Raw genomic sequence first — 9,475 nt, 5'->3', positions numbered from 1 at the left:
CAGCAAACTGACCCTTATGCTCTGAAAACAGAATGAATGCTCATCACTACACACTTCAAAATCCCACCCAGATGGTATCCGGGGGGCCGGATGCAGGAGGCCCTTGGGCAGTGTTCAGCATACCCTACTACCTCACTCCTGGTGTTTAAGTCAAAGTGAAAAATGGAAAAACAGGTCAGAAATAGGCCTTGGTGCCGACGATTAAAAATCCAGCCTACACAGGGCATAAATTATGTAATAGTTCCGGTTCCACATCTTTTATATAAGGAAAGCTGCATTATAACTGTAGCAGGGCTGGTACAACTCTGAGGGGATTTGCACTTGTTTGGGGAAAACATGAGCGCCCAATAGCATCATAATGAGAAAAAGTATCCATCCATTTAACATTCAAGCCTAAAAGTAATTTAGAGTCGCCGGTCAACCCAAGATGCATGTGTTTGGAATGTGGGAGGAAGCCAGAGGATCTGCAGAAAACCCCCAACAGGCACCTGGATAACATGCAAACTCCACACAGAAAGGCTCTGGCAGCCTGCAGGTTTAACTGGCTGTATATACAGATAGATGCCACATCTCCCAAATCTCCTGCAAACTTTTGGCGAGTGCGAGTGCTGCCATCTTGCATTTTAGACGTCATTCGGAGTCTGTGCAGTAGTGATCGTGATGTGGAGTCGAGGTATCAAGGTCCCGCCGAAAATTACGTTTCTTCCAATTTTAATCAAATAATCAATTAAAACCTACCACACTGGAAAAATGAATCAATGACAGTGAGAAAAATGTATTTAATATATACTTTGACTTTCTTGTTTGGTTCATGTTCCATCCATCTACATGGAGGAGGCAGGGTTTATCGCCTATACTGCAGCCAGCTTCTGGGGGGGGTTTGTAATGTTTGGGAAGCACCAAGTTTTTCATCTTTATAAACCCCTTGAAATTAAGCCGATAATATTGACAAATTGTAATATTTTATAGTATAGTAGTGTATTTTAATCCTCTTCATTCACAGCAACGTGGTTTGAAAGGGAAAACTTTTGTTACAAGTGGCTGTTTCTACGAGTGATGCTCTCAAAGACACTTTTGAAGAGGCGAGTCCCGAGAGCATGAATCAAAAGCATCCTCAATCAAAGCTGTATTGGTTCATCTGGACCCCCAGCACATCCACACCTCGGGCTTTCAGCATTCCTTCCCTGAGCTGAAGAATCTCGTCGAACACACACATTCACACAGACTACATTAGCGGGCCTTGCTGTGGGATACGATATGTGATCTTCAAAGGGAATCAGGTATTGTGATCCCTGCTGAAGTAATCTGCAGATGAGTCCAGCCCTTGGTTTCCTGTTTGATTCTGAGCATACAGTTTAATGAAAGTAGACTCACTCTGTGACAATGTTCAGCTATTTAGGATGAGTTTACTCAATCCTGCTGAGATCCAACGGCAATCAGGGTTTATCAGCGACAGCCAGCAACAGCATCACTTTCTTCTGTCACGGCTTCTGTATCACTAAAGATCTGCAGCAGCCACGCTTGGAATGCCACATGCTGAGGCTGATCACGCCCCTCTTGGCAACCAGAGCCCAGCAGATTGTGCTGTTTTTTTGCAGCTCCCTCCTCCTGTGGTGTTCCTCTGCAATGATAGTGGCACAGAGGTCGCTTACCTGTGCTCGACACACTGAGACACGACCAGATGGAATCTATCGTGCACCTTTAAATTGAACATGTCGTACATTTCATGTCATGCTTGGGGGACGGCCTTTTGCACCATCAATCTATCTGGGTAGTGGCTGTGGTGCTGCATGTGACAATGTGTTGGTGGGGTAAAGGTCAGGGAGATGAAAAGGCTTGCAGCGACTGCAGACACGACATGAAAACGACTCTTTGTCTAGTCTGTTTGTGTGGATCTTGTGTGAATCTTCGTTTAGTTTTATACTTTGTTCCTACAGATGCTATTCAAAAAGGTTAGCAATAGCCAAATTGACAACAAACACACAACAAGCCACTCAATGTCAGGTATAAGTAGATGCAGCTTGTGTATAGGTGATGACAAGTGTTGTAACAAAAGACAAAACCAGATCAAATCCAATCAATTTAACAAGGAAATAAACCATGGTCCCAACTTTCAGGGGTAAAAACTGTCCTCAAACAAAATGCTTTGTGTGCATAAACATAATCAGAGCAGGAATGTGGACTCGGCATGGTCTCTGGTGTCAAGCCCTTTCTGCATAATACAGCCAGCCATTATGTTTCCTTACCTGCACCACAATCACCACAGGTTTTCTGAATCACATATTACGGTTTCCGAAATTCCTACGATTTTCTCCCCATTTTATCCTTGAAAAGCAGATGGAATTTTTTCTTTGTCTGGCACAGTGCGAGGAGACAAGCAGCAGTCTGCGCATCTTGAATCCTGCCATTATAATTTTTCAAATCTTATCTGACTGAAAGGTGCAGGCATTCATAGCAAGAGAATGGAAAGAGACAAGTGAAGGACATCACTCTGTATTAGAGTAATTTCCTGATAAGAAACCTATTTTTCAATAGATTTTCTCAGTCGGAGTGAGAGTGCACGCGCCATAAAGCCCCACTGGACCAGGGTATATGTGAAATGTCAGGATATTAGAGACAAAAAGTGGTTTGCCATTCAACGTAAACACAAAGGATGCCTCACAACGGGGATCCTCAGAGAAGCAGAAGTGCTTGATGTCACAAATGACTAAAATGATGGATCTGCACACGAGGAGACTTAACCGCAACTTTTAAAAACAAGACTGGAGACTTTGAAACATGAGGCAGAAAACTTTAGGAAGCACATAGGATTTTATCATTAAAGCATCTGTCTGTGCCAAAGCTGGATTGAACTACAAGAGCTGTTTAATTCTGGCTCTGCACTTCACTATCAATTGACAGTCTTGGATAATGTCCGTTACCCCCACATTTAATTAGTTTTACCAGGAATACTGAGGGGAATTGAGTCTAATTAATTTAGATTAATTATTCCAATGACTGGACTTAATTCATATTGCATATTCTCATGTTGTTTATCTGTTGTTTGGTCATTCTAAATGTATGTTGGCCTATTATGAACTTAGTTTATTGCTGTTGGCATGAAGCTGATTAAAGTTGACATTTGAGCATTATGCTGTAATTTCCTGTAGATTATCAATGATAATGAGTAAAGAGCATGTACAACACCATTACTATATAATTACACTGTATAATTGCAATCATCTCTTTATGTTTTAGTTTAGTAAAACAGACAAGGGCCTGGTCATGGTCCAGTTAAAATCGAGGAGACCTCTGAATAGCTAACGATGCTGCAGCGTACTGCTTGGCTTTGATGTACAAGGTTTTTGCATCTCATCAGAAAACATGGAACTTGTTCGTTCTAACTCGTAATCTGACACACTTAAATTTGACCTCGTGGGTCCTTGTGGACACTCACTCTATATTTAGCTCTTCTGAAAATATCTTAAGAGACTTAACTGACTTCACAGATTATCATAACTGTTTCGACCTCATCATGAACTGCCTGAGTGTATGTGAGTTTGTGTGTGTGTGTGTTTGTTTTTTTATTCCGGTGGGACTTTCGGAGAGAGGCTATACTTTTTCAGGATTAACTTGGTTTTAGGGTTAGGGTTAGGACATGTGTGTTTGTGATGTGCAAGTGACAAAGCCCTACGTGTTCAGTCTGTAGTGGCTTCTCTTTCCAGGCTGTGGTCTAACAGGTCTCCTCCTTCGTTTTCTCAAAGATGTACTCATTATGGTCATAAGGGTCATAAAATGGTTGACTGTGTCGTTTTACTGCAGGCACATTCATACAGTATATTTCATAACACATATCCCTGAACCTAAACAACATATGATGTATATTATTAATTGTATTACAAGTACAGCATAACCAAGCAAATGAAACAACTTCTTCTTGTACCAAACAAAATATTAGTGTGTAATAAAAAAAATAACCCTTTATAGAAGTTTTGCAGTCTTCCTATCACAAGGTGACACAGTCATGGAAACGAGTGTATGAGAATCAATGTGGTTCTGAGAGCGCGGCCTTGAAACCAACGTCCCTGGTACTGCAGGAACATTTTGCTCAAACCCCCTGGAGATGAATGTAAACATCTCTCTTTGAACATGGAGTTCTGCCCTCTGGCTGCCACACCCCATGATGCTGCAGACTAAGCAGCAGCTTCTTCTCTGCCACAGCTGCTGATTCGGCTCTTTTTTTAATATTATTTTCCCGTGTTCTCACAGTTTATCATTCCGTCCTCATGTGACTTCTGTTTTTACCCTTAACGATTTTGACTTTTGAATGTTGTGAGGTGAAATGCATGAGTTAAAAAGTTTTTAAGCAAGAGTGAAATTGCCCATCCTTAAAAATATTTTTAAATGTTTTCTTTCATGCAAAGCACATGTCAGTCTGAAGCCCATCGTCTATCATCTGACGACAATTTGCCTCTGGAGGCAATGGCGAATATTTTGGGACTTCCAGTGTAGGCAGGAGATATCCACGAGTCTGTCGTTTCTCAACAAAAAACACAAACAGTGTTTTTGTAGGTGTTTCGGTCCAGATGACATTTTGGCTAATCTTTGTCAACAGCTATATGCATATGTACACAGCTAAATGAAAAAGCTGATAGCCGAGGCATTTCGGTCAATGTGTTCCTCCTCTTTTGTTCTCCATATGGACTCTATACCTGCTGCGGGCAAACCAAAACCTGCTCAAATGTGATCGTCACCCTACAAATGGAAATGGGAAGACTTCCAGCCCCCAAATCCTGTTCCTTGACCCCAGAATCTCCATATTCACCATCAGAATCTGCTTGTAGACGTAACACCTACGCTGACATTGGGAATCAATCAATCCCCACTGATATCAGCAACATATTAATGATCTACACCAGGGGTTTTCAACCAGGGGTCCGCGGCCCCCTGGTGGTCCGCGACGGCATTGCAGGGGGTCAGCGAAATTGGCTTTGATATTTCAACACATTTCCAGATTACTCTTGAATATCGTGAAAAATATCTAAAATAAGAAAATATGTCTAAAATAATATAAAGGTAATGAGGGGAACCTTGAAACCGGCTTGGGGCTAGAAACTGCCAGTAGTTTCCCCCTGTGCATGTGTGTTAAAGGTAGATGTAGAAGAGCGGTTGAGCTAGGTAGAAAAACTCTCAGGAGGTCTTTGAGATGTAGTTGGTATGATGGGAGTTTTTAGTTTCCCAAAAAGAAGAGCCAATGGGGCAGAATTAATAATGAAAATATTAAAGGGGACATATTATGCCCATTTCACCACATTTGATATGGTTCCTTGGGGTCTTAATGAAATGTCTGTAAAAAAATTTGGTAAAATACCACAAGGATCATTTAAAACAGCACCTTTTTACTCTGTCTAAAACAGCCCTCCTGAGATCAAGCTGTTTTGAGGGCCCCACCCCCTCTCAGCCCGCCCCCATCTTACCCCACCCCCTTTCACCCCTCTCATCCCTCCCCCTTCTCACCCCTCCCCCCTCTCATGGAGGTGTAGGACATAACGTTTTTTACCTCCATTAATTAGCCTGTGTGTTTGAATGTGTTCTCACTACAGAATGCATTCAACATCTATAGGGCAGATTATGGGCCTTTATGTCTAAGAGGAATAGAGCAGTAAGTTTTGTTTTTTTTATGCATGAGATATCAGTCATTTCTGCAATACAAATATGACTGAGGAATAAAATACATAAATTACTCTTCCCTGTGTATTACTTTGCTAACTGCTCATCTTACACGTGTCAATTGTTAACATGTTACATATCAAACATTAAAAGCACACAACCGTTTCTATAAACCTTTATTGTCAGAAAGATTATTAGAAAGAATGCCACAGAGCTTTTAAAAAATAGTTATTAAATGTACTGGCTGGGACAGAGGTAATAAATACAAAAAATACCAAGTATAATAAAAACATTGATTTCAAAAATACAATTTGTGCCATCAGTAGCCATACTGTAAACAAAGGAACACTTTATATTTGTGTGTCACCTTTATTCTCTAAATACAATGTGAACTTTGCTCAGCCGTTACAGGTATTTGTCGTAGAGAAGCTTTGTTAGCTGGTGTTGAGGCTATCTGGGCCGGAGAATCAGGGTGGTCCTGCCCTCCTGCTCGGTGCTCCAGATACGCAGAGTGTTCCCTGATGCTCAGGGAAGTTATACAGGGTTCAGACCTGCCCTTGATTGAAACTCGACACATAGCTGGCTATAACTTCCTGCTTGTCAGGTTTCTCATACTTAGCAGAGAGGTCCTCAGGTTTTGAGATCTTCAGCACCTCATTCACATATGGGGCCGGGTCCTGAAAAACCTGGTGAAAGATGAGGTCCAACAGGTTATCCACGTGATCTGTAATACAAATTGAGGGGAAAAGTTGGACATTTTGCACTTTTTGTATTTATTATTTTCTTTTTATAATTATTTTATTCTATTTATCGTGAAGACGATAAATAAATGGTCTTTAAATCGTGAAGACAATTTAAAGACAGCAGTTAATCGATATGTTATTTATGTTTCACATACTGTTTGTACACTGTTTGGCTTTTAAATAGAGCCTGTGAGAATCACGGAAGGTTGCATCTGCTTTCACCGGCTTTGCTGTGCACTCGCCCTTCTTATATATTACATCTGTCCCCCGCCGACACACAGGACACACCTCAAACAGCTCCAGGAGGCAGTTTTCATAGACAATATATGTGGGTGTCTTATGAACAGGGTTGGAAGATTCCATTCTATTAGAACGACAACGATTTCACCAAAAGGCTGCAACAGCTAAAAAAGTGTAGGATGGTAATCTATCTGATTATTGAAATGTTTAGATTAAATATTGAGTCACTCACGTCACATCTGCTGACTCAGTCAAGACTGTGATCGAGTCATCAGGATCATAGGTAGCATCCTGTGGCTCTCCGAAGTCCATACTTGAACAACTTGGGTTGTCCTCTCCCTCCTCCAAACGAGGTCTCTTACAGCTGAGGTCCCAACACCGACATCAGTGCAGCACAGTTTTCTGTGTGCCTATGATAAAACAGACACAGTATCCATGGAGTCACAACAAATGAGATGCTGTTACAACTTTAACACGGAGACACAATCAATGACATGACGAAGTAACTGAGGGTAAACCAACCTGTACTTTTGTAGTGAGGTCGCAGTGTTTTCATAGAAAGCTGCGTTCCATGTGTGCGCATCTTTGGTGGGTCCGTCTGGCATGCTACGTGATGTAGCCTAGCACCGTGAACAGATGTGCTTGCCTGAACACCAAAAGCAGCAATGTTATTCATGTTTGTACTACTGACATGCATACAAGGATACAAGGGCACATTTCACCAACTAGGGCTGGTAATGAATAATCGTTCTAGTCCCGCACATTATGACAACAACATCCTCCGGTATCTTGAACGAGCACCCGTAGCAGCAGCTGTAGCTGGAAGTTAGGTTCGTGAGTGTTGTGCTCTCCACGCACTTTCCCTCCGTCCGCTCGCGTGTCCTCCCTGGTGTACTGTGCCGCCGATTTTTTCCCACGGCAGCACTGGGCTGGAAGTTAGCTACAGCGCCAGTAGCAACCTTAGCAGCTACTGACGGCCGGCGCAGCTACTGACGGCCGGCGGCCGCGGCAGCTACTGGCGGCCGGTGGCCGTGGCAGCTACTGGTGGCCGGCCGGCGGCCGCGGCAGCTACGGACGGCCGGCGCAGCTACTGGCGGCCGGTGGCCGCAGCTAACTTCCAGCTACAGCAGCTACTAGGCACACACCAGCGGAGTGGGGGAAAGCGCGTGGAGAGCACAACACTCCTGAACCTGCCGTGCGAACACCGTTCGACGCCGTCTTCTCGCTAAGACTCGCCAGCCGTCCTCGATTAATTGTTCAATAACGTTATTAACAGTCGAACATGAAAACTCCTGTAAAGTCTCTCCCTATCCCCCACCACTACATACTAGCCCCCCACCCCCTCACACACGGCACAACATGCTAACGGCACTAGCCTCCACACAAAATGTCTAAAAGAAGCAAATACCAGAATTATTTAAAAAAAATACTTACATTTCCCTCGTCTTCAGTATTGCGATGGAAAGATGGCACCGACCCCTCTTTCAATAACAACCTTTTAGAGAATCCAGCGTTATATTGGCGCAGGTTGATAAAACAGTCCGATTCAAAGTGGTGGCAGGAACGTTGCCATCATATATGAACTCAATCCATCTCAATCTTGTGTCTTCTGAAGCTGGAGTCACATGAAGACATTTGTGCTGATTTGTGCAGCCGACCACTGAGCATCTCGGTTGTCGAAATTGATTCATGCTGCTGTTAGCTTATCCAAGTGTTTCCAAGGCTTGCAAGAATGAAATGGCGGACACCGGTGGACCGAGCTTCTGTAAAGTGGGAGGGTCCATCTAGCGGTGGGTTGAGTGGTAGTGGGGGAGTGCATAGAGCAATGGGGGAATGTACTAAATGGGCATTTTTCGACTATGACGTCTATTTCGGTGGAAATTCCATTGGACGCACTTTAGCACATAGTTTCTGAAATAGAGGAACCACAACAAATCGCGGGAGTGATTTTTTTCCAGAGTTTTTGGGACGGTAGACATGCCAGATACCCAAACTAATGTGTAGAAGCACTACAAAAGTGGAATTTTCATAATATGTCCCCTTTAAATAAAACAAAAGAGCGAAATACATATACTTGGTAATAAGAAAAATAAATTGGCATAATAGACAAAACAATTAACTGCAATAACAGTCACTTTACCACGTTCGCTGGTTGAGAAACAATTTCCTAGGAGAGCTCTAAGACACACACACACTCAGAAGTACTACTCACCCACCACCCTCCCACCCAACACTAGCAGTAGGTGGGATTTGCTGCTGGTGATCATGAGGTTAAACTCAATTGTTTGTGTGATATTGTATGATTATCATTTGTGACATATTCTGCATTACTTTGTCATCTTCCTTATTCAGTTGTAGCCCCATTTTATGTTGATTGTTATTGATCACCGTTACTTTAACGTTCTCTCAACATGTCAGCTAAATGTCTGTACATTTAAGTCATGAACGTTATATATTGATGTACATATTGTTCTGAGATGCAGTACAACTACAAACTGCATTAAAAACAAAATCAATTCTTAAGCACTGAAAATCAACCGTTTTTGTTGTTTTTTACACAGATTTTTCTAGATTTGTTTGAGGTTTTTAAGTAGATATATTTAGATTTGTTTGAGGTTTTTATATAAAACCAACATGGCAAACCAAATGTTTAAACTTCCTTCTATCCACATGCACGCACGCACACACACACACGTAGGCTCTCGTGCGTAGGCACATCAGTGGGCCGCGGATTACATTCTAGTCAGAATGGTGGTCCCTGGGACAAAACCAGTTGAAAACCCCTGATCTACACCTTAGTGATGATTGGATCTTCAATTTCAAAGTTATTAGCCAAACTGCTA

At 42.5% G+C, this 9,475-nt stretch overlaps 1 long non-coding RNA gene across 3 annotated transcripts; it reads right to left on the bottom strand.

Moving 5' to 3' along the window:
* Window positions 1-5,932: 5,932 nt before the first annotated feature.
* LOC128442721 (uncharacterized) lies at window positions 5,933-8,391 on the bottom strand. Of its 3 annotated transcripts, XR_008338875.1 has the most exons (5): window positions 8,067-8,391; window positions 7,155-7,278; window positions 6,865-7,042; window positions 6,548-6,756; window positions 5,933-6,373 (listed from the first exon to the last, which is right to left on the bottom strand). It is a non-coding gene; the product is annotated as an uncharacterized LOC128442721 (long non-coding RNA). The 3 variants fall into 3 exon arrangements; XR_008338874.1 differs by having other exon boundaries at window positions 5,933-6,756; XR_008338876.1 differs by lacking the exon at window positions 6,548-6,756.
* Window positions 8,392-9,475: the final 1,084 nt, after the last annotated feature.

This window comes from Pleuronectes platessa, chromosome 6 (assembly GCF_947347685.1).
Source record: "Pleuronectes platessa chromosome 6, fPlePla1.1, whole genome shotgun sequence".
Taxonomy (NCBI): Eukaryota; Metazoa; Chordata; class Actinopteri; order Pleuronectiformes; family Pleuronectidae; genus Pleuronectes; species Pleuronectes platessa.
The sequence above is the reverse complement of the archived record's forward strand: the minus strand, read 5'-3'. Positions and strand labels throughout refer to the sequence as shown.